Raw genomic sequence first — 27924 nt, forward strand, 5'->3', positions numbered from 1 at the left:
CTCTGACATGGAAATAGTGAATTGTACCAAAGAGGGAGATCTCTATCCAACTTGGTAACCATGAATTGTACCACAGAGGGAGATCTGCTATGCAAGATGGAAACCATGAATTGTACCACAGAGGAAGATCTTCTATCCAACATGGAAACAATGAGTTGTATACACAGAGGGAGATCTTCTATCCAATCTGGATGTTCATTATGGAATAGCATACATTGTATCTAGAACTAGTTAAGGTTTTGTGGTGTTATTATTGTTGTTGTTTTAGAGGTGAGGTCTTGCTATGTTGCCCAGGCTGGTCTTGAACTCCTAGCCTCAAGTAATCCTCCTGTCTTTGCTTCCCAAAGTGTTGGGATTACACATGTGAGCTGCTCTTATTCTTTCTAAAGCTCTAGTTTGAGAACTAAAAATCACTTTCAAGGGTAGACTGAATTTTATGTTTTCTCTGAAAAATGAATTGGCACAAATTTCCAGTTAAATTTGTGCAATTTAAAAAAAAGTTAATTTTAAAGTGGTAATAATCATATACTAGGAATATAATCCCAAATTACATAACTGTTTCCTGAGCGTCTTCCCATGTTGACTGGGAAAATTTTGTAAAAGCATTCTAAACAGCAACAGATCCTCTTGTTAAGAAGGCTGCCAGTGCAAACACTCCTTATGAAGGACTCACATGCTCTGACTGTTCCATCACCTCCATAGCCAGGAGCCTTCTCTGGCTGCCACCGAACTAAGGAGGGGGCTCCGCCGCAGCCCAACCATTGGCATTGCTCATGGCTCTGTCTTAAAAATATTTATGAGCAAACATATCTACATATCGACGATGCTATCAATGGTACACATATCTCTCTAGCAGGACTTTGCCACCTGTCACGATGTGGTCACTGCTCTGAACATCTGGAACAGGCTTAGTTCTCTTTCTAGCAGACATGCAGTTTTGTTTTAAGAAATTGTTTGTACTTCGAAAGTCTATTTTCCAGGGATGGTTATGCTCAGCATTGGTCAGTAACTATGTTGATAAAAGCAAGCCCTTTACTTTTGTGTAATATTTTTGTCCAACCATATAAAAAGACACATCAGTTTGTGACATCCTAATTAGGAGCAAAAGCCATTTTTGTTTGCATTGTTCATCTCTGCTCCCATCTCACAGAGCTTTAGCAAAGCATCCTGGTTTCCTTGCTCCACCTTAGAGTGCTTTGTTAATAGTACCCATTTCAGTGGGTTAGGGTGTTTCCTTATTTTGCTTTCTGGAAGGTATCTGCTTTGACCTACATTAATCTCAGAGCTTGGAGGTAAAATCATTCTCTGTGTAGTCTTTGTGATTCGCTGGGATCCTCACTTCACAAAATGAGATCATGGAGAGGAGGGAACCCCCGGCAGGTGGCTTAGACTCTCTATGCATGCAACCCTGACAGAAACCCTTTTGTTAGCCACTCAGTAGACTCAACCGAACGTTTTCCAGACTGAGAAAACATTTGTGAGCAGACCTATCTACATATTGACAGCGCTGTCCTTTTCTTTCTGACTCTGACTCACGTGCAGAGCTCATGGGAGTAGTCTGGGTTACTTAAGGTTAACCTTTACATTCTCATAACCTCCCACGTACTTTTTCAGAATGCCACCCTGAGGAGTTTTGTTATTATTAAAAACTAGGGTCATTGTCTGACCAGTTGGAGAGCAAACAGATTGTCCCAGTTTTTCTGAAAAAAGGAAATGAGTCACTTTACATATGAATATCTCAACTACCAAAGTATTAAACAGCCCTTTGGTAATTGTTTTGCTTCTTAATTTTAAGATATGCAACCTCAGCCAAGTAGCACCAGCAAGAGCCGTCTGCTGCGCACCTCAGCTGTGCTTGGACCGCTTTGGCTATGAGGGAAGGTCTGGCTTTGATGGGGTGACCCTGCCCACCCATTAGACTCTGTGTGCAGCTGAGGGGTTGGGGTGGCCACAGGAGTCCTGCTGTCTTGCAGCACTCTGATGGCAATCAAGACCAAACTTCCTCAGTGATACTGGGAAGCTGTATTTTTTCTTTATCTCAGCCAATGGCGATTCCATGCTTTCCATTGCACAGCCCAAAAATCTTGAGGTTATCTTTGACTCCTTTCTTTCTGTCACATGCAATATCTGATCTATTCAGAAAATCCTATGGCCCCAATAATCTTCGGGATATATCTAGAGTCCTCTCATGTCTCACTACTTCCACGGCTACCTAGCCTGATCTGTTCCACCGACCACACGAGCCCGGCGTGCTCCTCTCAACCGGCCGACAGTTCTACCCTGCAGTCTGATCCCAGCAGTGGCAGCAGCGATCCACTCATGACATTAGTTGGATTTCACTCCTCAGCTCAGAGCTCGGCAGTGCTGCCTGTCTCTCTCAAAGGGAAGGCCAAAGTCTCTTTCAAGGGCCTACAAGGCCCTGCGTGGTGTAGCCCTGCCTCTCTGCACCACGTCCTGCAATTCTTCCCTGGGCTCACTGTGATGGCAGAGGGTTTCCATGCTCATCCTGGAACGCACCAAGCCCTCTGTCGTCTCAGGCCATCGCATAGGATCTTCCCTTTGCCTGGAACCGCCCCTTTGCGGGTATCACTGCCTCACTCCTTTCAATCTGTGCCCAAATGCTCCCCTTCTGCACGAGCTTAGCTGGCCTGGCCTGTGTAAACCTCAGCCTGTATCCCTGGCGCTCCTGGTCTCCCTTCTCCTGTTCTTTTATCCATAGCATGTATCATCTTCTAACACAGCAAGTGATCCTAAAATTTATGACATTATTGTTTATTATCTGGCCTTACTCTCAGTCTCTAGAACGTGAGTTCCACAAGGGCAGGGATCATTGTCATTTTTGTTCCCTGATGTCCTTGCCCATGTGTGTGATAAATATTTCCTGAATAAATAAACCACCACCATCACCAACGGTTGTTTTCTCGGTTCCCTTCAAACGGGCCATCTAGGATGCACATTCCTCCTAAGTAAAGTCTGTTTCTATGCAGTCTGCTGGCAGCTGAAACCTAGTGACTCTGGCTTTGCACTCCCATTTGTGGGAGATGATCCACAACACAGCCGGGGGTATGGCTGGCGCTGGGGAAATTCGTAATCCCACGCCACTTGGATACACAGACATGAGGGTCGGCAGGTGGCTCATTCAGCCCTTCCGTCCCTCAGCAAGCTCCCTCTGTTTCTGGGGCCTGGGTGCATATCAGGAGTCAAGGCCTTTGGAGCCATGACAAAATGAGTCTTTACAGTATTTTCACATTTTTGTGAGCACTTAAGATTCTTTCCTCCAAACAAATTTTGGAGGAGATCACACAGAGATCAGAGAGGGTGGTTTTTGTGTCGTAAGAATGAATGTATTTAACTACTGTTTATTGAGTATCCGCTGTGGTCCAGGCACAAGTAATGGAGATATGGTGGTAGAAGATAAAATCGCTAACCCATGGAATATAGTCTAGTGTGTTATTCAGAGTAAAGCAAGTAAATGAACTAACAAATAATAGCATTTCAGGAAAAAATAGAAAGATCCAGGTAGAAAGATACCAAGGGGGTATGGGCAACAGAAAGAAGCAGTGAAAATATCACAATTTTCTCATCAGTTTCAAAATAGTTAAGTATGGCTCATTGCTGACTTTAATATTTGTCCTGAAATGTCTAGTAAGCAGGTAGGGGTGTGTTTGTGCATGTGCATGTGTGTGTGTGTGTGTGTGTGTGTGTGTGTGTGTGTAAGCCCACGTTTGGAAGATAAGCATCTTGATTGTCACTCAAAGTATTTATGTCACAGGATAAGATCAATGGTCTCATTCTTAAAGATAACTGGGTCCTTTTCGCTACGTCATATTTCTTTCTCCAGATTAACAAAGTGCTACACATGTAGAAGATGATCACTTCAAATTTTTGAAAGAAGGAATAAGGGCAAGAACTCCTGAGTGAAGGTAGATAAAGTATAGTTTTGTAAAGTGGATAATACACTAAATGAATGTCTTTGATCATACTTCGTAGTTTTGATCAGGGTTCTGTAAAGGACCAGCAGAAAGTTTTTAGTAATTATGGGCCAACAGTTTCCACTGTAAATAGTCAGCTCTCCATTTTAGAGCAAAAGCAACCACAGAAATATGTATCCAAAAAAAATTGGAACCAGATAGTGGCTGCATTTAATATAACTTTCTTAATAAAACAGCCAGTAAGGAAGCAGTAGTTTGCTGACTATTCTAGAGTACTGTAGGGATTTAGGGTGACTAGAATGTGTCTAACGATATGAAATGGCATAAGCCATACCCTTAAAAAATCAGAGACTCTAAGGAACATGAAGGGGGGGCACCAGTGAGGTATTCTCATTAACAGAATGCACCTGAAAATGACCATGAAGGGCACGCTCTGCTCTGTCTGATTTCTAGTGGAGCTTTATGTTTGCTTTTATGTACACAATAAAGTTCAGAGAAAGTTGGGAAGATTAGAATAAAGAGCAACTAAATAATTACAGCTCTTAAAACAGGATTGCAAAAGATAAATTCATATGGTTTGCTTGGGTTGGCAAACTGCAGACAGCAGGCTCATCCAGGCCATAGCCTGTTTCTGCACAGGCCACGAACTCAGAATGGTCTTACAAGCTCAAAGGGCTGTAAATAGAAAAAGAAAGGCAAAGAGGAGGAGGAGGAAGAACAAGAACAGGAAGGAGGATACAGCAGAGACTTTGTGTTTTGTGTAAAGCCTAAACGATTCACTACTTGGCCTTAACAGAAAAAATTTGCTGACCCTGGTCTAGAGGGTGGAAAGACCGGGCTGACAGGAGAAATGTGGTCTGTGGAATACCAAGACTTGCTATGAAGTAAGCCACAAGGTTATCCCCAGGTGGAGGTGGGCTGGGGCAGCTCAGGCCTGAGTATGTATGCATATGACATGTAGTGCCTGCATGCCTGGTCCCCACGTGGTGGGCTCCATGAGGCCACACAGGGTGCCCTGCCCAAAGAGACAGTGCTTTCATTCCTACTTTTGGTGGGCAGACATCATATTTGTAATGGGAAATGGTGGCAGGACAAGGACCAGGTGATCCACTTGCCATCTCAGAAGAATTCCGTGAAGGCATCAGACCAGCTTAGCTTATTGATGAAGACAACTGGAAGAGAAAGATTTAATCATGACATAGGTAAATATGGAAGATTCAGGAACTCTTTTATCTTCTCTTTGCTTTTTCAAGAATAGAATGAGCTTTTACACCCTGACAGTGTACTGAGTCTGTGAGTGCAAAGTCCTCCCCAGAAAAATGTGATTTGCATTTATGCTTTCACCATTTGGTGAGAGCAGATTTCCCATCATCTGCCATTACAAACAGTTCTCCGCAGCTCATCACCAGGTCACAAACACATCCGCAAAGACTGTCTGAAAGTTTGTGCCATTTGCTAGTAGTATTAACTTTCCAGGGGTCCACACTGACACCCTCGCGAGGAAGAGGGCTTCACCTACTTCTGCCCCAGAGGTGAAACCCGCGCAGGAGAAACGAGGTCTGTTTGGGCATTTTTCTTGGAAATGTGTTTCTGATATCTGAAAACACAGCCAAATTGGTTCCAAGAATGTAAACGAATGTGCCTTATGTGCTATTATAGGTACATATATAAAACGGCAATATCAAATTCTGTTTTCAAAAGGTAATAACTTCAGTAGAAAAATCAGTTTGTCTCTCAAGCAATTCTATGAAAATAGTTGTAAATCTCAGTGGAACTGTTGGCTGCTTAAATAATTATTGTTTGCAGAGAAGAATTTCTGGCACACCTTTACAACCATTTAAGTACCAGCAGCATTAAATCTCAATTCCATATAAATTAAATGGTGGTTTACAGTATATTCTGGTTTTAAAATAAGGCAAATATAATGTTAACTGTCTTTAAAGTCAGAAAATGTGTATTTTATTTACATTACCCATATTTTCAAACACTGTGATAATTTCAGAATACACTCTGGAGAGGGAGGGCACCTGTGAAAAATCTTTGTCCTTTCCACTCAGTTTTACTGTCAACCTGGCTCTTAAAAAATAAAGTCTGTTAAAACAAAACAAAAATGCATCCATGTTTGTTGTAACCTTCTAGAGAATTCTATACATGATGAGACCGTTGTGGTCAAGAAATTCCTACAGTTTCTAAACGAGATATCAAATTTACTCTATTTTTTTTAAATCACCCTGGAATTGTTGAGTTACAGAATTAGTTTCCCCTCTGGAATATTAAGAGAATTGATTTTAGTGGACATCCCATATTTATCGATCATTTGTGGCACTGCAGTGGCTGGGCAGCAGGAGGAACATGGGAGTCCACGGCCCTGCACTCGGGGCCTCAGCAAGAAAAGAGTCAGAGGCCATCAAGTGTCACTGGCTCAGAGAACCCATGAGGGGCTCTGGGATGCAGAATAGGAGTTGGCGGCTGAGCTAGGCCTGCAGGATGGGGTGAGCTTGATGCAGGGGCATTGGGGAAAGCCTGGCCTGGGGTGCTCCCGGGGTCCGGACTCACCACTCCCCAGCCTCCAGTGGACTCTGCTGCACAAAGCACCAGGCTGCCTTTTTTCCTTCTTTTATTTTCTCTTTTGACCACTTTAGAGAGCTAGATAGTACACTCATCTGCCCTTGTAGAGGCCAACGTCTTTTCCCTAAATTTGTCCTGTTTCTGACTTAGAAGTAAGGAATCCATTGGGGCACCCCTGAGGAGCGGGCATTTGCAGGGTGCCTGGAGTGCACAATTTCCCCACCATTCTCTCTGCCTGGGTCTTTCCCCTGCAAGGTCCCAACCCTGTCCAACTTGGGTCCCATATCTGCTGGAGGATGGAGGTGATGTGCGCCTTCTAGTTGGGATTGAGTCCTAATTGCTCTAAGTCAGCTGTGGCCACGCTGTTGAGGCAGTGAGTCCAGTGTGGGCCTGTGGCTCGGCCCTGGCCTCGGAGCAGATGAGATGTCTGCTGGGGGCACCTGGGGAAGGGTTTTCTTTAAAATGCAAAGAGGTTCAGGAGCAGCGAACCTCCCTCTTGCTCCTCGGGTCTGCATGTGGGCGGGAGTGAGTGTGGAGCTGGCAGTGCCTGCTCCCTGTTGCCACTGTGGAAGGAAATCCAAAGGAATTTCAGAAAAGCTGACCTGGGGCTCTGACATTTTTTAGCTTCTGAGATAACCAATCCTGGAACTACTCAATCCCAACAGGTCTTACAAGAAACATGGAATTCCAGCAATTTAAACCACTTTTTATTGGGTATTCTGCTGACTCCAACTCAGAAAACCCCACCAGCACAGGGCCTGGGCAAGGGAGAGCATGCTCCATATGGTGGAAAGGGGGTGACCAGAGGGCATGGTGTTTCATTTGCTCTAAAGACAATAAGGGGTCCCTTATCCCACAGAGCAAGTGTGACCACCACATAAAAGAGAGAATTGTTAGTCATTGCTGAAGACCAAAAGGAATCCATTTTTTGCTTTGTTTTCTTTATTTCTATTTACAGTCTTTTGACTGGACCATGCAGCAGCACAATCAATCAATAGACGAAGTATGTGAAAGTTTAGCATGCATGTGGAGCTGGCTCCGCATTGGAGAAGACGGCAGCAGGGATCAGCGGAGCTGTTCTCTTTGCGCTTCTGTGGTTAGGTCTGGTGCTAGTGTTGTCCCGTAAAGCGCAGCCGCAGTAAGGGCTGACCTTCAGTTCTGGTCCCTGATCTGGGTTCTTACTGATCCAGTAATAGCCGAGAAGAGCGTGTGGAATCAAACTTGGAATTAGGTCATGAAGTTTCATGATGCTGACAGGCATTTTACCTTTTGGTACTGTCAGGTTTCGCTGAAACATGTTTGGATCAACAGATTGCAAATTAGGAACTGGCAGCCGTTCTGACAATCGCTGACAACGTTTTTAAAGAATATTGAAAATGGAATCATTAAACACTCTGAAATTAATGTTCCCATAGCAATGTTAATGCGGCCACCTTGTGCCAGTGCAATTACTCATTGATTGCTATTGTTTACATCTAAATTTAAAGTGCATATCTAGACCTAATGACATGGTTGCAGTTAGTATTTTGAGGAATACCTCCATATCAAAGTTTCTTTTCCTGGTGGATTCATAACACTTTAGACTCAGACTTTGGTTGTTTGAGAAGCATAACCAAAAATAAGAAGTAAAAGCACTAATAATCAAAATGTCAAAGTTGATCCCATGTTCAAACCCCGTAGTTGAAGAATCCTGAGTGATGTGTCAGAAAAAGCAGGGAATTAGAAAAGCCTTAAGGTGTGCACATACGTGGCCATGATTTTGTAGCAATTCTCTTGGCTCTTTGGAAAGCAAAAGCAGAGGACCCCAGATCAAGGTCAAATGACAGAGCCTTGTGTGGTTCTGATTTTGTGTTCAATGTCTAGGGGTGCTCACTGGCTCTACTGGGTCTTTGCTGGCTCTTCTGGTCACTAGAAACAGACAGCATGGAAGGCAGTGATGCAGAGACCCAGCTCCGCTCCTGGCTGGGGAGGAGCCTACACCCTTCCCCTGACCTGCTGCGTTACTGCCTCTCTGGTGTAGAGAGACTATGGGCTGCATTGTGGCAGGTGACAGCAGGTGCAACAGCCTCCCCCTCCACACACTGTGTAGCCCTCCGTGATCTGTAACGGTTCATTATATCATTCGTGTGAACTATGTGGTCTGTATCAGGTTTTAAGATTTTATTTTATTTTTTGGTCTTATGTTCAAATCACTTCTGTTCAGTTTTTAAAAAATCATTACAATTTGAGGAAAGGGACTCTGTCACCTTGTCCCCCAGCACCAGCCTTGAACTTGTCCAATCTGATATTTGGACAGGGCCAGTGAGCCACGTTATCACACTTCTGGTTGTACACAAGCAGTTGGGTGACACATTTTCCATTCATAAAAGAAAATTGGTTTGGATACACTCTAATTGCACATTTGCAAGTTAGAGCTCCATGCATGCTATTTGTTGAAAGCCCCCTTTGGGTTAATTACAAAGTGCCTAAATGCTATTTGATGATTTTGGAAGCAAAATATGCGTGGGACAGTGTTTCTGTGCCTTGAAACCCACTGAGTAGTATCCCACCTTGTACATTTCACTTTTGCTATAGAAACATCCTGTACCATACCTGTCACTCAAACAGACCAGTTGTGAGAGGAATTGGGAGAGAATATGGGGCCGGAATCCCCTTTCCAATGTTAAGTTTCTGATCTTAAATGTACTTTAATACACCCCACACTTCTGTCACTATCTCTTCCACATATCATGTGTGACATCTTCATTTATGAGATGGCAAAGTGACTGGAACATTGACAGAAGGAAACTGAAATGGGCGAATCTTCCTGCATTTTAGCAATCACTCGGTTTTGGAAAGGAAGACTGCCCCAGGATGGTTCACAAATCTCATCCACTCTTGCCAGAGTGACCCATTCTGAGTTGGTGACAACATCCCTGGACACTTCCGTTGGTCCCTCCCCTTCACAGCTTTGTACAGCTGCGGCATGCCCCCCCAAGTGGTTGTGCCTTTGTTTTGGTGTCTGTTCTGCAGCTAGGAAAACTCTCCAAGGGATAATGTGAGGAGCAACTTGGCTGGTATCCATAAACCTTGTGAAGATGAACGATGTCATCACAGGCGAGCCCCTGAATTATGTTTATGAAATGTGCTCACAACACCCAATGAACTACACTTTGGTACATTAACCCTATACGTCTTGGATGGTGACTTTAAGATGTGGGTGTACCCAGGGGGAAATGTCTGCGTGTCTTCTAAGTTAGTTTAGCTCATTGGTGACATCATAAGATCACCATCACCTAGGCAATGGAGCGTGTTGCTATGGGAACAGCAAAGCTGTATGATAACACAGCTTCAAAATGTTGACAGTTGGAAATGCTCCCTTTTTTCTGTACTGCAAGCCAAAGGAGATGTATATGTAGGGGGTGGGTGTTTTGATTAAAATATTAGTATTTAAAGTTTGTTAATATAAACTGTTTGGAGACGAATGATTTGTGACACTTAAGATATTTAGAATACGGAAATTTTTGGAAAAACATGACCCTTTAGCTGCTTTAAAGAAACCTTTATGTCCTGGAACTTGTGCAGGCCTCATGAAGTCAGAGTTGTCATGAGAAAGATACAAAATCTCTTTGCAAAACTGCAGGAAGCATAGATATGCTGGATGGCAGGGCTCCCACCTGTGTGACCTTGACTTCAAGGCACCGATGACTGGTTTATGCACGTCCTTGCTGTGGTTCTTTTGGCCGTCACCGCCCGTCTCCTGGTTTCACTCCACAGGTTACTGAATCATGAGAGTCTCCCTTCAGGAAACTGTGACCCAAGCCACACGCCGTGTCCTCCCATGTGTGTTTGTGTGTTCATACATGCATAGATGTGTGTGTGTGAAGTCAGGTTCGTATACGCCAGTCCTGCATACTTGGATTTAAGTAACCTTGGACTGAATATATTTTAAAAAAAATAACACTACAACATGAAGACAGTATGAAATTTAAATATAGTGTAATAACTATTTATATAGCATTTACATTGTGTTAGGTATTACAACTAATCTAGAGATGATTCAAAGTACACAGGAGGATGTGTGTAGGCTATATGCAAACCCTATGCCATTTTATAGCAGGGACTTGAACAACTGAGGATTTTGGTATCTGTAGGAGGTCCTGGAACTCCCTCAAATACTGAGGGATGAGTGTGTGTGTGTGTGTTTGTGTGTATACAAGTTGAGTGTCTCTTATTCAACATGCCTGGGACCAGAAATGTCTAGGATTTCAGATTTTTTTCAGATCTTAGAATATTTGCATATATATAATGAGATGTCTTGAGGTTGGGATCCAAGTCTGAACATGACATTTACTTACCTTTCATATATATTCCATGTACATACCTCAAGGTGGTTTTCTGTAATATTTTAGATAATCTTGCACACCCATCACTTGAGGTCAGGTGTGGAATTCTCTACTTGCAGCGTTGTAACAGTGCTCAAAATCTTTCCAATTTTAGAACATTTGGGACTTTCAAATTAGAGATGTTCAACCTGTACATATACATGGACATATTTACACAGGTGATTCTTGTTATTCGAGGTAGTTGTTTTGTAAAGTTGCCACGTACACTGAATTAGGCAATACTAAACAGTTGCTTGTACTGGATGTACAGGGTTAGCTTCCTGTGACCCTCTGCTGACATTTTTATCCACTGAGTAATATATAGCCTTGTTTTTTGTGTATTTCGATTTAAAGGCATCTTATTTAATTTGTCCTGTTGGTTCACTCACATCAAACTCACCACCAAAAGCCCCAACGCTCAAGCTTGAACACAGTTCCTTCAACACCTGCTTTCTCCATAAGGCACATCACAGCAGTCTCATGATTTGTGACACCTGACAGCACTTCAGTGCCATGCTTGGGGCCACTGCAGGTAGAAAAATCAACCATGAAAGCCACAAAAATGCACAAACAGTAGCGCTGTGCAGACTGCAGAAAGGACAAATTTACAGGACGGGCTGAAACAAGAATGTGGTGTGTTGCCTTGTCCACTGTCAGCTGGAAACACTCCCATCGAGACTTAGACTCTTTCCCTCCCTGCACACGCTCAGAAACAAGCACAACACTCCGAGTGTTAACATGGGAGTCACCGATACGTTTCGTGAGTAGATGCCTTCACAAACGTGAACCATAATTAGTGAGGTCAACTGAATGCCTGCGTGTGTATATATGTGGGTGTGTGCATGCGTGTATGTGCGTGTGTGTAGACAGATGATAGATGGATAGATGATAGAGAGATGATATAGACAGATGATAGACTATATGATAGAAAGATGATAGATGATTGATAGATGATAAATAGATGATGGATAATAGATAGATGAATAGACAGATACAGATGGAAAGATACATATATATATATATATATGCACTTCCCTCTCTATGTTATTCATGTCCACCTGGTAATGAATGGAAGGTGAAGGGCAGTTGTCTCCCAGAGGAAAACACACACTTCCTGGCCCTGAAAAGCTTCCTCCCTACAGTACCCTGGAAATGCGCCCTCTCCAGGGCCTTTTGGGCATTGGCTCTGTGCTCCTCTGGTGTGTGTCTGCAGGTGCTTCAGTCCCTCTTGGGGGTAGGCCTGGAAGGCAAGCCAAGGGTCTTGGACACAGAGACGCCTGGGGTCAGCTCTTGGAAACTGGTGGGCCATCCATATCCACGGAATGACTGAAATGCAGAAATGCTGATGTCAGGGAATGGAGGTGGGGCAAGGCCTCGTGTTGAAGGATGTGCTGCCCTTTTCGGTGGCTTATCCTTCTCTGTTTTAGTGGCTGCCCTAGCTACAGTGTGGATGGGAGTGAACTGGATTAGCAGTGAGGAGTGGCCCTTCAAGAATTGCCTGTATGACCAGATGAAAGTTGGCTTTCAAGTTCCTCATCACTAGAACAAAATAGTTACATAATTTGTTTGGGGGAGTTCTGTGGCTCCGACGTTCTTTATTTAAAATTTGGTTTTTAATTTTGCAATTTTGAGAAACTTCTTTGGAGTTTTGTAACAACGTCTTTGCGCGCCATTTTAGGAATGTAGCCCTTTGTGTAAATACTCACAGAACAAGGCAGTATATAGTTTCTAATGTTCTCCACTACTAGTATTAATAAAAAGCATTATTTTGGAGAAGTGTTTGTTGATTACTCATGTTGATGTTTTGGATTTTTTTAAGTCATGATCATTGTTAAGTTGTATTATTAGGTTGGTGCAAAAGTAATGGCAAAAACCACAATTACTTTTGCACCAAACTAAACATAGCACTGTGATTCTTAGAAATTTTTTCTCAGCATCAGGATTAGTTAAGCTGTTTTTTGTATTGTATTGTTTTTTGTACCTGTGAAGTATGGATTGTTAGCTGCCACTTGGGAGCATGGGCTGTGTGCTGGGCACTCTATTAAATACTCACTATGCCAGTCCCAGTGCTTACCATCCCATTCCCATTGTACCTCTGACGGTGCATATCAGGATGTCCGCTGTTCAGATGCTGAAACCATGACTCAGAATAGCTAGGATAGCTGCGATGAAGCTGAGCCGCAATTCAAACCCAGGTGGGCTTGATTCCAAAGTCAACGTTCTTTCTCATTGGCTTTGCAAAGTACAACACTCTAAATACACATCAGATTTTATTCACACACTTTGGAAATTTTGTTTGCATTTTTAACTCCAGTTTAGTTATAGGATTTTATAGCATATTGAGGGTGGCGTGGAAATGGAGAAATTGAGGAAATAAATTCATTTTACTAGGAGCTAAAGCTGTACCCCCTTTGTAGAACTAAATTAGGCTTTTAAAAAAATCTTGCTTTTAACACCCCCAAGATGTTATTAAAAGCAACTTTCAAATATAGTTTTTATCCTGGCAGTATTGTTTTTAAACTGGCACGGCACTATATATATGAGTTGCCTTGTGAATTTTCCAAACAGAAAGCACTGTACCTAGCAGATTTGTCAGCAATTTATTTAGATGCAGTTTGACTATCTGATGAGCCATCACAACATTCCCATCTGTTCGTCAGGGAGGGAGGTGGAATGTAAACAGACCCAGTCACTGTTTTCTGACTGCCTGAGTTTTCCGGCCATCTTGTCTACTTTGTCACCAGCATCTTATTAAATCACTAAAGCCTCAGCGCTCTCTTGAGTCCTGCTTACCACTGGCGGGCCCCATCTCTATGTCTCCACACCCAGATATGATTGCTCCATGTCATCACATTGCATCATTCATGCCACATGTCTATTGAGCATCTAATTTATGCCAGGCACTAATCTAGGCATTGGGGATACAACAAAGAACAAATTAGAAAGTCCCTGAGCCTTGCATTCTAGATGAGAAAAGAGAAAATAAACAAGCTGCATCTGTTTTAAAAAATATATTGAGTGATGGCAGCAAGTGTTTGATGTGGGAACAAGCCTTACAGATACTTAGGGAGAGGGCACTGAGGGAAGGAAGGAAGGAAGGAAGGAAGGAAGGAAGGAGGGAAGGAGGGAGGGAAGGAAGGAGGGAAGGAGGGAGGGAGGAAGGAAGGAAGGGCAAAGGAGCCTTTTGGAGAAGTTTGGGTTTGGTGGGACCCCAGAGAGTTGGGGGTGGTAAGAGAAAAGCGAGTGAGGGGAGATTTGTCAAGATGAGCTTGGGAGACGAACACGCACAGGCCACGAAGGCTGTCTAACGCATTTGGCTCTGAGCTCAGCGAGAAGCCAGACGAGGCACTGTCTCCACCCGTGGGAAACCTTTGTGCAATGCCAGAGGAGCAGGTGAGAAGCTGCCTGGCTGGCCCGGCACCACCTGGGGAGGAACAACTGCTTTCTGATGCTTCCACTTGGAAGCCACGGGGCGGCCAGTTACATCCCTCAAAACCTGCTGTAAGTGTCTTGTTAATGCCACTCCCAGCCACCTCTGTGACATATCAGGTCATTGCTCCAATTATTATCCTGCAGCCCTATAATATACATAAAACCTGGAAGCCATTTTCTATAGTACCTCCTGTTTACGGCGTCCAAGTCCAACGGACAGCAACTAACAAGGCGAGCACTATACAAATGTGCTGCCACTTGATAGAATTTCTTATCTAAGTGGCTCCCGTTGCCAGCACCCGAAACCGCAAGGTGGCTTCGCAGCCTGTCTGCTTCCCTGCTCTCGGGGCCCTGGGAGCGTGTACAGCCAGGCTCTTCCACACCCGCGTCCCAGGTCCTTTTCCCTGGACGGACGTGGCGCCTTCAATTCCTCTAAAACTGGATTAAACCAACTTTGACTTTTGTGTTCCATTTGTTTCCACATTTCCACGAATTATCAAGACACAGCTTTCTACAGAGAAGTGACTTTTTCCAGACCTTCATTGCCATTTTGGACACAGGAGCCCAAACCCAAACTGTGGATCCACCCGCAATGCAGACAACTGCTTTCTAAGGAAAAGCCGCGTTTCCAGCAGGCGGCGGCCCCCTTCTGTGGCGTCCCTAAGTCGCAGGCTGCGGCGGACAGCGCGGGGTGGGTGCAGGACGGCGGCGGGTGAGAAGTCAGGACATCCACCACAGAGCACTTTCTGGTCTCAGCTGCTCCAGGCGCCATGGAAAACACCCCGAGGACGGACGACTCAGCGCGGACGCCTCCCGTTCAGGAACTGGGGCGCCGGAGTCTCCACGTTCCGGGAGGAGGTCTGTCTCGGCAGGCTGCCTTCCCTCTGCAGAAGCGGCGTCTGAGGTGCCCCCCGCCTCTGGCGACAGGACACGGACTGGGAGGGGCACCTCCGGCTTTCACTAGCCGTGCTGGGGTGTCACTGCACGCGCCTGTGCGTTCGAGGCTCCCGGCCCCGTGCTGGGTTGAATGTGGGTTCTCTTTGGTGAGCTCTGCTGCTGTGAATGGAACCCACATTAAGAATGAGCAACTCCCAAGCAAAATCGAGGCCTCTGCGATTCCTTACAACCCCTCTCTCTTTTCTCCATGTTTCTGCAACCCAACGGTAGGCCAGGACATTTGAGGCTGCCATTGTGGGTGCTGTTTATGGACTGCCTCCTTTACGGGGCGCTTTCTTCCGTCCTTCCCGGATGTGAGGCGTCCTGCAGAGCAGCCTCCCCGGCCCTCCCGGATGTGTGGCGCCCTGCACGGCGGCCTCCCCGCCCCTCCCGGATGTGAGGCATCCTGCAGAGCAGCCTCCCTCGCCCTCCCGGATGTGAGGCGCCTTGACGGCGGCCTCCCCGGCCTTCCCGGATGTGAGGCGCCCTGAACTGCGGCCTCCCCGGCCCTCCCGGATGTGTGGCGCCCTGCACGGCGGCCTCCCCGGCCCTCCCGGATGTGTGGCGCCCTGCACGACGGCCTCCCCGGCCCTCCCGGATGTGTGGCGCCCTGCACGACGGCCTCCCTGGCCCTCTGCGCACAGGAACAGAGCCCCACTGCTCCCTGTGGCCTCATTTCCATCCCCTCTGCTTCCTCCAAATAAGTTCTGTGAAGGCTATTATGGGGCTTCACAACTTAAGCTTACTTTTCAAAGTGTTCTTGCTCCTCCTCTCCCAAGCATTTGCTGAAATAAGAGGTTCCTCTGGGTGTTCGGAAACATATTCCTCAGTTTCAGGCGTGACGCCGGCACGACACCTGTGGAAAGTCCACCCTCTGCTCTGGGTTTCCAGTGTGGTCCTAAGGCTTGAGGTGTAGTTTTGTGTCAGTCCCTTTGTTGGTTTAAGTAGCGGTGACTGAAGCCTGGTCTCTCTACAGAGCTGACTACCGTTTTCTCTCTGCCTCTGAACAGACTATTTTGCAGAGCCAGAGGTGCCCAGGCATGGCCTCAGGCCTCATCCCTGCTGCTCAGGACGCAGCCTCAGCCCCCGGCCCATGCTGCTCTGGGCGGTTCCACGCTCCTTTCTGCACCTCTGCAGGGAGGCCCATCGCTGGTCTGAGGCATCCGCCCTTGCTGCGGGCTGCTTTGTTCCTCCTACTTGCTGGATCCCAGGAGCCGCGGCGGCACTGAGGTCTGGGCAGCACAGGGACTCAGCTCCCTCCGTGCCTCTTAGAGCTCCTGATCCTAAGGAAAAGGATCTGACCTTTATGCAGCTAAGTGTTCTCTTTCCTAGGCACCTCTCCTATCCCAGGCTTTCTCTGTTCTGCGGGTTCCTTTTCCTCCCCATGTGTGCATTTTCTGGCATCTGTCGGAGGACCCCTTCCCAGATGTTCTCTCCACCTCACCTTCCCGCTCTTTCCATTCTTTCACTTTGCTTTGTCCTGATCTGACTTTCTGAAGCCATTAGTTATCATTTCATTATAAAAAATCCAGCTTGGGACCCACCAAGTTAATTTCATGGCTATTGGTTTGAGATCTAGAGTTTGAAAAACATTGTTCTACATGACCTTGAAGGCCAAGAGCATAACCACTGTCATTCAAGTGGCTCCGGCACCATGGGTCCTAGGACAGGTCCCTACAGAAGGCGAGTGGTAGAGAAGGGAGAAGGGATCTCAGGGTGTGAGTTCACAGAAGGCTGGGAAGAGTGTGAAATGGTTTTATGCTGGCAAAGTCTAACGGGCAGATTCCTCCTTTCCACTGTGCCCTTGGGGCAGTACTGGCCAAAGTACTTTATGACAAAAAAATTGTCTTACATGACTTTAAGCTCCTCTGCAAGAGTTCAGTGTTCCAAGATGACTGTCTTTGCCACCAGTCTCATGTGGGGAATGAAGGAAGGAAGGAGGGAAGGAGAGAAAGAAGGAGGGAGGGAGGGAGGGAGGAGGGAGGAAGGGAGAGAGAAAAGAGGGAAGGAGGGAAGAAGGGAAAGAAGGAGGGAGGAAGGAAGGAGGCAAGGAGGAAAGGATCTTCCATTGATTTTTTTAAGGGAGGGAAGGAGGGAGAGAAAGGAGGAGGAAAGAAAGATGAAGGAAGGCAGGGAGGGAGGGAAGGGAAAAAGGAAGGTAAAAAGGAATAAAGGAGAAAAATTGTTTTATAAAATAACACATCTTTTCTGAATTACAAGTACCTATACTATTACTTTCATTACTAGATCTGTGTCTAGTACTAGGTAAGGTTATTACCGGTCTGTTTTGAAAACCCCGACATTCGGAAAACTCCATGTGCTGTCATTGGTTACATGCAGTCTTTCCAGCTCCAGGCCAAAAACTGTTCATATTTGGATTTTATGAACCATTTAGCACTCACAAGTGTTTAGTAGTCACTCCCACTCTTTGAGGCTTTTTTTTTTCAATTGATAAAGTATCATATGCTTACTGCAGAAAATTAGAGAAAAAGAAAATAATTTTTTAAATTACCATGTAATTGACTATTTAAAGTATATAAACATATGTATTTTTAATCTTTAAATGCATATATGTATATACATATGTGTTTTAGACTCTTTACAAATATAACTGTGTTATCAATTAACAAAAAGTGCTTGTTAGTGAAATTAATATTGACAATTCTTAATGATTATTAAATAATATATGCAAAAGACTAAGATTTTTAAGGGTTGACTTGTTTTTAATTTCATGTATATAAACTTAGGCTAGGAATAACAATTTAATCATATCTGCTAATTCAAGCACCCTCTGCATAGACTTTGTAGACATAAGTATAAAAAATTTTTATTTATGATATAAAAATTTATCTCTTCAACATTTGAAGTAAATTTCCTGAATTGGTTGAAATCAGTAAGGTTTTGGTATGAAAATATCATTACTTTTGTAAAATTGAAGAAATCACTTTATGTGGTTGAATGGCTTTGGGTCTGCCTAACAATTCTTCACAAACATCTGCATCTACGGTCATCTGGACACTGGGAAGTGGCATGATGTCTCCTTGTATGCGGTAAGGAACATATTCTATTACACAAAAGCACATAGTGACTAAATCATGACAGACATGAAATATCTAAAAATGGTAAAAGAACTTAGGCAAATATGACACAAGAGCTAAAATAACAAAGAAAACTCAAATCCATTAATTAGTAGGCAAATTACTTTTGGTAGACATGATTCAGTAAAAGTCTTTGAATGTAACCAATTTTCTGCTGCTGTAAAAGAGGAGAGTTGAACATGACTCATACTGGGTTTGAATCTTTCTGGGTAAGATTCCATGGTTATGCACAAATGTAGTAAAAAGTAAAAACAAAACAGTAAGTGACATTGATGGAAATTGAGACATTCTAACTTGGAGAAATGAAAAATATAAAAGGAATATTTCTTTTCTTATGTTTACATTTGTTTGTTTAACAATCTAAAGCATAGGAGATCCTTGCCCTCCAAAGAAACCTGGTGCCTAGGAAAGTCTCCTTAGAAAGATTTGACCCAAATTAGGAGAAAAATTGCATCATTAAGAGAGAAAAAATATTGAGCAAGACTTTATTTTGAAAAATTAAAGTTAGTGATTATAGTCTAAGAAATTAGGTATTACTTTCATGTATGAGTTGATCTTAAGTTTCTTTTTACTCTTGGCTAATGACCTCTCTTCATTGTTTATTGCAAAAATAGGATCAACCATAGAGCCTTCCTTGTCTCTTTCCCAGCGAAGGCCCATCAAGACCCTGGAGGTCTCCGCATCTCCCTTCCCGAACGGCAGAGGCAGTGGCAGTGGCCTCGTCCCAACTCAGGCCAGCCCCTCCCTCGGTGCTTCAGACTGTATCCCCTCTCTTTTCTCAAAGAGCTTTGTCTTCACATTACCTTCCCCTTTCCTATACCACCAGTTATTCCCTTTAAAAGTTCTCTCCTGTCTTTCTTCTTTGGTATAACCACGCTCCCACATCCTGTAATTCTCTCCAGTTGCTGCCCTACTTCTCTGCTTGCCTTGAAGCCAGTGTTTCCATCTCCACTTCCTCAGCAGAGATTCTCTCCTTGGCCCATTGCAACCAGGCTTCCATCTCTCCACTCCAATGAAACCATCCTTGTTATGGTCCCCAGTGGCCTCCGCCTTGCTGAACCCAGGGACCATTTCTCTGCCCTCTCCTTGATGCCCTCTTTTTTTTGCACAGGTGACTGCTTGCGCCCTAAAGCACCCTCTTCCCTTGGCTCCTGGGACTTCTCATCCTCCTCTTTCCTCCTGGCTGTTCTCCATCTTCTCTGTTGCTAAATGTTGGAGTACTCAGCCTTTGTTTGTATCTATACTTTCTCCCCAGGTGATCTCATCCAAAGTAATGACTTTAATCGCCATCTTTATGAAAACGTTTCCCAAATGTTATCTCCACCTTTTATCCTTCCAACTTCCAACGAGTAGCAGTCTATTATACCTCAGTTTCCTGGGCCTGTGCACGTGGATGTCTTATTGAAACCTCCAACTAAACGTGTCCAAAGGAGAAGTCTTATTTGCCTTCCTCCAATTGTCTCTTCTGTCTCCCAGTCTCAATATGTGGCACCAAACTCCAACCAGAACTCTGTTATTATTGACTTCTCACTTCCCAGTAGCCATCACACTCAAACCCTAAAGAAGTTCTGTCAACTTTACTTCCAAAAGAGATCCTAAATTCATCTACTTCCCTCCATCTTCACTAGTACTAACCTAGTTCAGCTTCTAACCAAATGAGCCTCCTTCCATGTTCCACTACAGTGTAGTCAGGGCAGGCAGAGAAAATTGATTAAAAACTGAAACCATATGAAACACCATTAAGTAATATTCTCCAATGAGCTCCTAATGCAGAGGAATAAAAATTCAAACTCCTTACAAAAAAACTCAACCCCACCTAACTTACCAACATCCCATTGCTCTCCTTTATCATACCTCCATTTTACTTAGGAAGTAAAGCCACAGGACTTGACAAAGAGTTAAATGTAGTAGATGAGGAAAAAGTGTCAGGAGTGACTTTTGTGTTTCTCTCTTGCTCAATTTGGTAGTGTCAGTAACAGTAATGTGGGCTGCTGTAACAAATAGGCCACATATAAATGGCTGAACACAACAGAAGTTACTTCCGGTTCACATAACAGTATAAAATATGTGTTCCTGGTCTGGGCAGCTTTCCCTCATGGACCCAGGCCCTTTCTTCTGCAGCCTTGCCTTCTCCAGGGACTCACTGTTACCTGTGTCCAGACGGTGGAAGGCTGAAGAGTGTGGAGAAGACATGTATGCCCTTCAGTCTTGGTCCGGCAACAATGCTGATACCTCCCCTGACATTCCACTGGTAAGAACAACCCATGGGCCACACCCAGAATGGAAAGGATGGGGAGGAAAGATATCATCGCTGGTGGGTAGCCACTTCCTAGACCTTCCTTCTGTAGACAGGCTCATAAATTCCTGTGGTCAGACAGCCAGCTCTGCCACAGATAACCATCCTTTGAAATAAGGAATGCTGAAGAGAGCCGGTTCTGTGAGGAAGTATCAGGAGCTCACAGCACACCAACCAGAGGAAAGAGAGAAAGTATTTCAGTATGCACCATCTATGCGTGTGATGCCAAAAGCAACCCAGCAATTGGGATAAAAAAACAGTCAACTGATCATTTGACCTTGAATCCAAAAACACAGAGGAGAGCACTGACTGCTCAGCAGCCGGCTTACTGCCTGCTCATTTTAGCATCACGTATATTATCCAGCCCGTGAAGCACAGGTTCAAATCATGGCATGTGTTTGTAGATCTCTGAGAAACAAGGGCTGTGGCCAGAGGAGTGGATGTGCTGTCGTTATGAGGTGAACAGAGATCCCAGAAGGCCATGAGCTTGTGAGGCAGAGGTGTGGTCTGCCCATGTGATCACTGGTCCTATGTATAGATTGTACACACATATACAGAACCCACCTTTGTTTTTAATTCAGTTTGGAAAGGTTATTGATCACTGTTTCCTACAGCTCACACAAATGAAGTACGAACAAAGGTGATCAGTAGTTAATAATGGACTGGGACTGCTTGAAAAGCAACTTTGACAACAGAATGAATAAGTTTCTCTGGATCCTCTGACCTCAACCATGCATATCAGATCAGCTCATGTCTGCTGGATGATTTCATGTGACAGGGCTGGGCTTAGTCATGGGGACAAAGAAAATGAGAAAAGCAATTCCCCTCTGAAGAATCACACCATGTGGCAGAGAATAGCAACAAAAAGGTTTCCCTTAATGCACTCTAGTAAGTGCCATGTCCTATGCAGGGCGCCCTGGGAGGAGACAGGCAGCCCGGAGGCTTCCTGGGAGAGGGGTTTTCCAAACTAAGTCCTAAAGGAGGAGCTGAGAGTGTCAAAGAGGGTGTGAGTGAGGGACGAGAGCCAAGTCGAGACCCACTGTGGAGGACGTGGACTTTATTCTCTGTGCCACACAAGCCACTGGCTGTTTTCAAACAGAGGAGAGAATGGTCATTGGTAATATTTTAGGTGAATAACTCTAGAAAGTGAATTGAAGACATAGCTGGTGTGGACCTGGGCATAACAGGAAAGGATCCTTTTTTTTTCGGCGTGGCATGGAGGTTCGTGTGTTCAGCTAGCACTGAAGGAGCCCTGAGTTCCTGCCTGGCATCCAGCCAGGAGCTGGGGACGCCACAGAAACAGGGTCGAGTCCTGATAGACGAGGGGCTTCCAAGTGGGTGAATGCTTCACTGCGGAGTCATCAGAGCTTGTTGGTGCAGAATTTGGTGGATGAGTCCACATGGAGGCCGAGGGAGAACGTACTGCTGTCAGCAGTGCTCCGTGTTCCGTCCTGAGCAGCCCGGGCTCTCCCTCTCCTACTATTGGCTGTGCACATGACCGTGACCTACAACTGGGCCTTGAGCTCATCAAGAGAATGCCCAGGTCTGATATTAAACACAGATTTGCTCCGGTTTCCGACAGGGGCCTGTTATCAACAGTCCAGTGAGTTCAGGGAACACGGTACATTTTGCTGTGTAGTCGTCACAGTGGCATCCAATAACGTATCCAGAGTGTGTTGGATCGATGTGAAGCCTGTAGTTCTCCTTTACAGATCGATTATTAAATTTAGCCTCGAGCTGAAGCCTGAGAAGGGAGAACTAAACTTTGTCTCTGATTTGTCCTGTAACCCTTTTTCTGTTATCCACCAATTATAACGAATACTCAAGGGGCTTGGAAGAAAGGTGTTCAACTACAATCTCTCCTTTATAACTAGGTGTATGTATACATCGGGGTTGGAGACAAAGCAAGAGACAGAGAAGGAGACAGTGACGGAGACAGAGACAGAAAGACAGAGACGGAGACGGAGACAGAGAGGGAGACAGAGACAGAGAGAGAGACAGAGACAGAGATAGAGACAGAGACAGAGAGAGAGACAGAGACAGAGATGGAGACAGAGATGGAGACAGAGACAGAGACACAGAGACAGAGACAGAGAGGGACAAAGGAGAGAGAGAGAGACCATGTGTGCCCACAGGTCTGGTGTCTTCTTCTTCTTCTTTTTTTGAGACAGTCTCTCTCTCTCACCAAGTCTGGAGTGCAGTGGGGCAATCTCAGCTCCCTGTGACCTCTGTCTCCTGGTTCAAGCTATTCTCCTACCTCAGCCTCTGGAGTAGCTGGGAATACTGGTGCCTGACACCATGCATGGCTAATTTTTGTATTTTTAGTAGAGACAGGGTTTCTCCATGTTGGCTATGCTGGTCTTGAACACCTGACCTCAAGTGATCTGCCCACTTCGGCCTCCCAAAGTGCTGGGATTACAGCCCTGAGCCACCATGCCAGGCCAGATGTTTTTATTTTTGAGTGATCTGACTGGAGAGGCCTTCACACCTCCCTGCCCCTCTCTTTCAGCCCCCATCGCCCTCACAGGGCAAGGGGCAGGAAGGCCCACCACGTGTCCCAGAGGCTGCAGGGCCGTGGTGAGCATGTGGGAGTCCGGCCCCCTCCCCTGGCCTTGCGGCCTCCTTGGCTCCCGGCAGCAGGATCCATCAGGTTTCCCTGGCCAATCAGCCCTCCATGACGGATCTCCAAAGGGCCAGTGAAAATCAGTGTATGGGGAGACTCAAAAGGAAAAAGGAAAAAACAGGTTGCTGAGCAACCTAACTCCGTAAGCAGAGGGAGATGCTATTTTTACACCAAGAAGGTGGCTGCATTTGATGCTGTAGCAACTCCCAGGAGGGCAGAGCTCTGCCTTAGCCAGGGTAGGAGCTCCTGACGGCCCAGGAATGAACCGACGGACGCAGCACTGGTACAGCCCGGTGAGAGCGCATGGCTTCGGTCACAGTTCTGAGGCCCCAGGCACCTCCCTTCAGGGCTCAGATTGAATGTGGCTTCTTTACAAAGGATTCCGCGTTCATTCATTCCTGCGGAGGCCTGTGCTGCTTCTGCAGAGCACTCACCTGAATGTGTAATTATAAGCGTCTTTTTGTGAATTTTGCAAAGCATCTCTCTGCCCACCAGCCTGGAGGCCAAGGCAGGTAGGCGCAATGACAGGCTCCATTCCCCACGGTGCGTCCCAGCCCCCAGCCCACCCTCCCGCCCAGCGGCTGTCAGTCAGTACTTAGGGAATACGTGAAAACAATGGCTGAGTATTAGTGTGATGGAGCTGATCATTATTAAATGTCAACTCTAGTCAAAGTGTGGAAAGGAGTATTATGATCACAATAGTTTTTCTGTCAGTTGCTAAGGGAAGTATTGTTGGCCAGTAAAGTACCTAGGTTCTGGCAATTTCTGAGTGAGGATCGTCCCCCAAATTAACCAGTATGTTTGTGTTCGTACCACAAAAGTTGCTTGTCTCATTGTTGTGCCAGACCCTCTTCTGGATGCCAGGGAATGATGCACAAATGAGCAAGATCCCTGTCCCCACGGAATGCATCCCTGGGAAAGACAAGTGAAGGCGGGAGCTGCTGGGAGGCCTTGATGTGGTCCCTGAAGTCCTTTTGATCAGATAACTTTTGAGAAGAGACCCAAAGAAGCAGGAGAGTGATGCACGCAGACACCTGCAGGAAGAGCCTTCTGGAAACACAGAGACCTTGAGGCTGCCATCGGGACAGCAGCACGTGGCTGTATGATGAAGGCAGTGGCTGGGGTGGAGCAGGGAGGAGGCAACAGCCAGGTCCGGGGAAGCCCTGCAGAAACTCCAGGCTACATGGAAGCACAGAGAGGAATGGCCTGAGGCCTGAGTCCGGGCGTGGGCACCGCCCAGTGTTTACGGGTGGGGGAGCTTGGGAGGGTCCCAGGGAGGAGAATGAGAGCGTCCAGAGGTGAGGTGCCCCCGCGGTGTGGGATTCCCGGGAGGGAAGGGACAGCTGTGGCATACAGCTGAGGAGTGAGGATTGGATTTGACTACATGCTGATCTTGACAGGAGCTATTTTGATGGTGGGATCACAGCAGGGGAGTGACGAGGAAGAGATCCTCAGTCTTCAGGTTTCTTGCTGTGCACCGTGCCCTGGAGTGCCCTGTTCACCTTGGAGTTCCAGTGTGAACTCCGAGACCTAAAGGGTGGTGCCTGGCACCTTGGCACCGTGGCCCGAGGCTGTGCTCCCTTGCCCGGCCATAGCAGGTGCTGCGTGGTGCCCTTAATTCCCAGGCAGTCAGGAGCTCCTATCCTGGCTAAGGCGGAGCTCTGCTGTCCTAGAAGTTGCTACAGAATCAACCGCAGCCACCTTCTCAGTGTAAAAACAGTGAGAGCTTGGGTTATCGCTGTGAAGGAGATGGACAGCAGCGGAGGGGGCTGGGCACAGCAGGAAGTACACTGGACTCCCATTTCTAGCAGATGGCTGCTCATGGCGGGTGGAGGCGGAGTAGAGCCTCCCCAGGGCAAGGTGGGAGGGGCACAGAGAGGAGCCCTGGCCATGGTGCAGGAGCGGGGGTGACAGGGACTAAGGGAGTGGCCGGCAGTGGACAGCACTGGGCACTTGATGGCGGTAGAGCTGGCAGGTTCTACTCCTGGATGGGCATGAGGTGAGAGGCAAGAGTTAAGAAAGACTGCAAGGTTTTAGCCCAAGCAGCTGGAGGAAAGCGCCGCATTTCTGGAAGTGAAGCCCTCCGGAAGCTACTGTGAGACTTCTGGGGATGTGCTATAAAGCCACTATCCTCTGTCTCACTGGGGGAGAAAGGCCACCCACAGGCACATCCTGAGCCCACCTACACTGTGTGCCATGATTCCCAAAGGACACGTCAGAACTCCAAGATAAGCAGGCCACTCCAGGGCAGGAAGCAAAGCAAGAAGCCCACAGGTGGGGGTCTCGTCCTTGTCACTCCCCTGCTGTGATACCCCCAACAAAACAGCTCCTCTTGAGATCAGCACATGGTCAAATCCACTCCTGACTCCTCAGCAGCGGGCCACAGCTGTCCCTTCCCTTCCAGGGACTCCACTCCTTAGAGGTGCCTGGAACTTGGGATGCTCTCATTCTCCTCCCTGAGGCCCTCCCTGTCTCCTCCACCCATAAACTCCCAGACTCAGTCCTCAGGTCCTTTCTTCCCAATTCTTTTTCCCCATACAGCATCCCTCCCCAGGGGTCTCAGCCTCAAGTCTCACACAAGGGCCTCTTCAATGTCTGTGATCACTCAGAAACTCTCCTCTAAACTCTGCTTGTGAATTCCACTGCCAGGACCCTGGCCACATGGCCACTGTTTCCACCGGAGCACTTCCAAACACTGCGGCTCCGCAGTTTCACCTCCAAACACCGCAGGTTCACCTCCCGACACTGCAGGTTCACCTCCCGACACCACAGGTTCACCTCCAGACACCGCAGTTCACCTCCAGACACCGCAGTTCACCTCCTGACACCCCAGTTCACCTCCAGACACTGCGGTTCACCTCCAGACACTGCAGTTCACCTCCAGACAGACACCGCGGTTCACCTCCAGACACTGCGGTTCACCTCTGAACCCCACGGTTCACCTCCAGACCCCGCGGTTCACCTCCAGACACCGCAGGTTCACTTTTCTCCAGGCAGTTTGTTTAGGGCTTTGACACCAGGAAGTTCCTTTTGCTTTTCCGTATTTCATTCTATTCTGCAACCACAAGAATTGCCCACATTTTTGCCCTACAGCCTGCTGAGTGCTTCAACATGGCCATGAAGTCTCTTGTTGGCTGTCTCCTCTGTAAAGATTCTCATGCTTTTCCAGGCATTTAAAAATATTTACTGAGGCTGGGTGCAGTGGCTCACTGTCATCCCAGCACTTTGGGAGGCTGAGATGGGTGGATCACTTAAGGTTAGTAGTTCAAAACCAGCCTGGCCAACATGGTGAAACCCTGTGTCTACTAAAAATACAAAAATTAGCTGCCTGCCGTGGTGGGCACCTGCAATCCCAGCTGCTCTGGAGGCTGAGGCATGAGAATCACTTGAACCCAGGAGGTGGAGGTTGCACTGAGCTGAGATCATGCCATTGCACTCCAGCTTAGGCCACAGAGTGAGACCCTGTCTCAAAAAAAAATTACTGAATATGTATCACATATAAAGCATTGTGCTAGGTGTTTCAGTTGCTAAAATGACAGTCATAGAGTCTGTCCTCGATATCTCATAGTTTAATAGGACAACGATCTGTCTTGTATTAGCTAGGAAAAGGTCAAATGGCTGCTACAGAGTCCCGACAAGGGCACAGCACCAATAAGATGCAGTGCAGGTCCGGGAGGTGTTAGGGGGCCTCGGCTGTGCGCCAGGGGGTCACCAAAGCCCAGGTCCTTCCCCTCCTGTTCTCACCACAGCCCAGGTGGGGTGTGGCCTTTGCCTCTGCAGTTGAAGCTGGGTCTCTACCATACTGGGGCTCGGCTGGGGGAGTCAGATGGAGCTGGTAGGTGTGCAGGCCTGGGCATGGCACACATCACGCTTCTGTCTGTTCCTGTGGCAGAAACTCAGTGAGATCCCTGGGGGCAGGATTGTGCCATCTGGTTGTGTGTCCAGAAGCCAGGACAGAGGGAGGATGGCTCTGGAGGACAGTTCACAATCTCCACCGCCGACAGGACTAGGGAGCCTGGAATGAAAGTGCTGAGGATGCTGAGGCTCTCAGAGGCAGCGTTCTAGGACCTGTGGGAACGGGAGATTTTGGTAACTCAGGGGAGACATGAATGAGAGCAGGAGCATGCAAGGGTGGGGTCGGGACTCGGGCTCCTGCAGGCTGGGCAAGGCTGAGAGGACTGTGGCACAGCCAGGACAGGGACGGGGAGAAGGACGACCTCCGTCTTGTGGAGTGAGGACTTCGTGAAAAGGGTGATGCGTTTCCCAGAGCTGCTGTGACAAAGGGCCGCAGCAGGTGGCTTAAAGCATCAGAAACCTGTTCCCTCTCATTTGTGGAGGCCAGAAGCTGGCGATCGAGGTGTGTGTGGACAGGGCTGCGTTCTCTCCAAAGCCCCCACGGAAGGTTCTTCCTCACATCTCCCAGCTTCTGGTGCCACGGGCAGTCCTCTGCTTGTGGTTTCTCTGCCCACGTCTTCGCAGCGTGGCTGTCCTCTGCATCTGTGTCTGTATCTTGTGGCCTTCTCCCCGTGCCTGTCTCTTCTTCTTATAAGGCACTTGTGCTGGACATATCGGAGTGGGGCCCCCCAATGGAGTATGACCTCATCCTAACTTGATGACACCTGCAGAGACCCTATTTCCAAATTAAGTCACATTCCCAAGGAACTGCGGTTAGGAG

General features: G+C 46.7%; 1 protein-coding gene and 2 long non-coding RNA genes across 4 annotated transcripts in view; 2 read left to right on the forward strand and 1 right to left on the reverse strand.

The window, feature by feature from the left end:
* Positions 1 to 27685, forward strand: LOC116533470. Its single transcript, XR_004261310.1, has 3 exons — positions 1 to 10242; positions 14814 to 14817; positions 27673 to 27685. It is a non-coding gene; the product is annotated as an uncharacterized LOC116533470 (long non-coding RNA).
* Positions 1 to 27924, forward strand: part of PDE10A (phosphodiesterase 10A) — a 685830-nt gene that overhangs the window by 74256 nt on the left and 583650 nt on the right. The window lies entirely within an intron of this gene.
* Positions 25895 to 26276, reverse strand: LOC116533472. The gene is made up of 3 exons (XR_004261311.1): positions 26212 to 26276; positions 26036 to 26127; positions 25895 to 25985 (listed from the first exon to the last, which is right to left on the reverse strand). It is a non-coding gene; the product is annotated as an uncharacterized LOC116533472 (long non-coding RNA).

Source organism: Sapajus apella, unplaced genomic scaffold, assembly GCF_009761245.1.
Source record: "Sapajus apella isolate SASKATOON/1434 unplaced genomic scaffold, GSC_monkey_1.0 scaffold82, whole genome shotgun sequence".
Taxonomy (NCBI): Eukaryota; Metazoa; Chordata; class Mammalia; order Primates; family Cebidae; genus Sapajus; species Sapajus apella.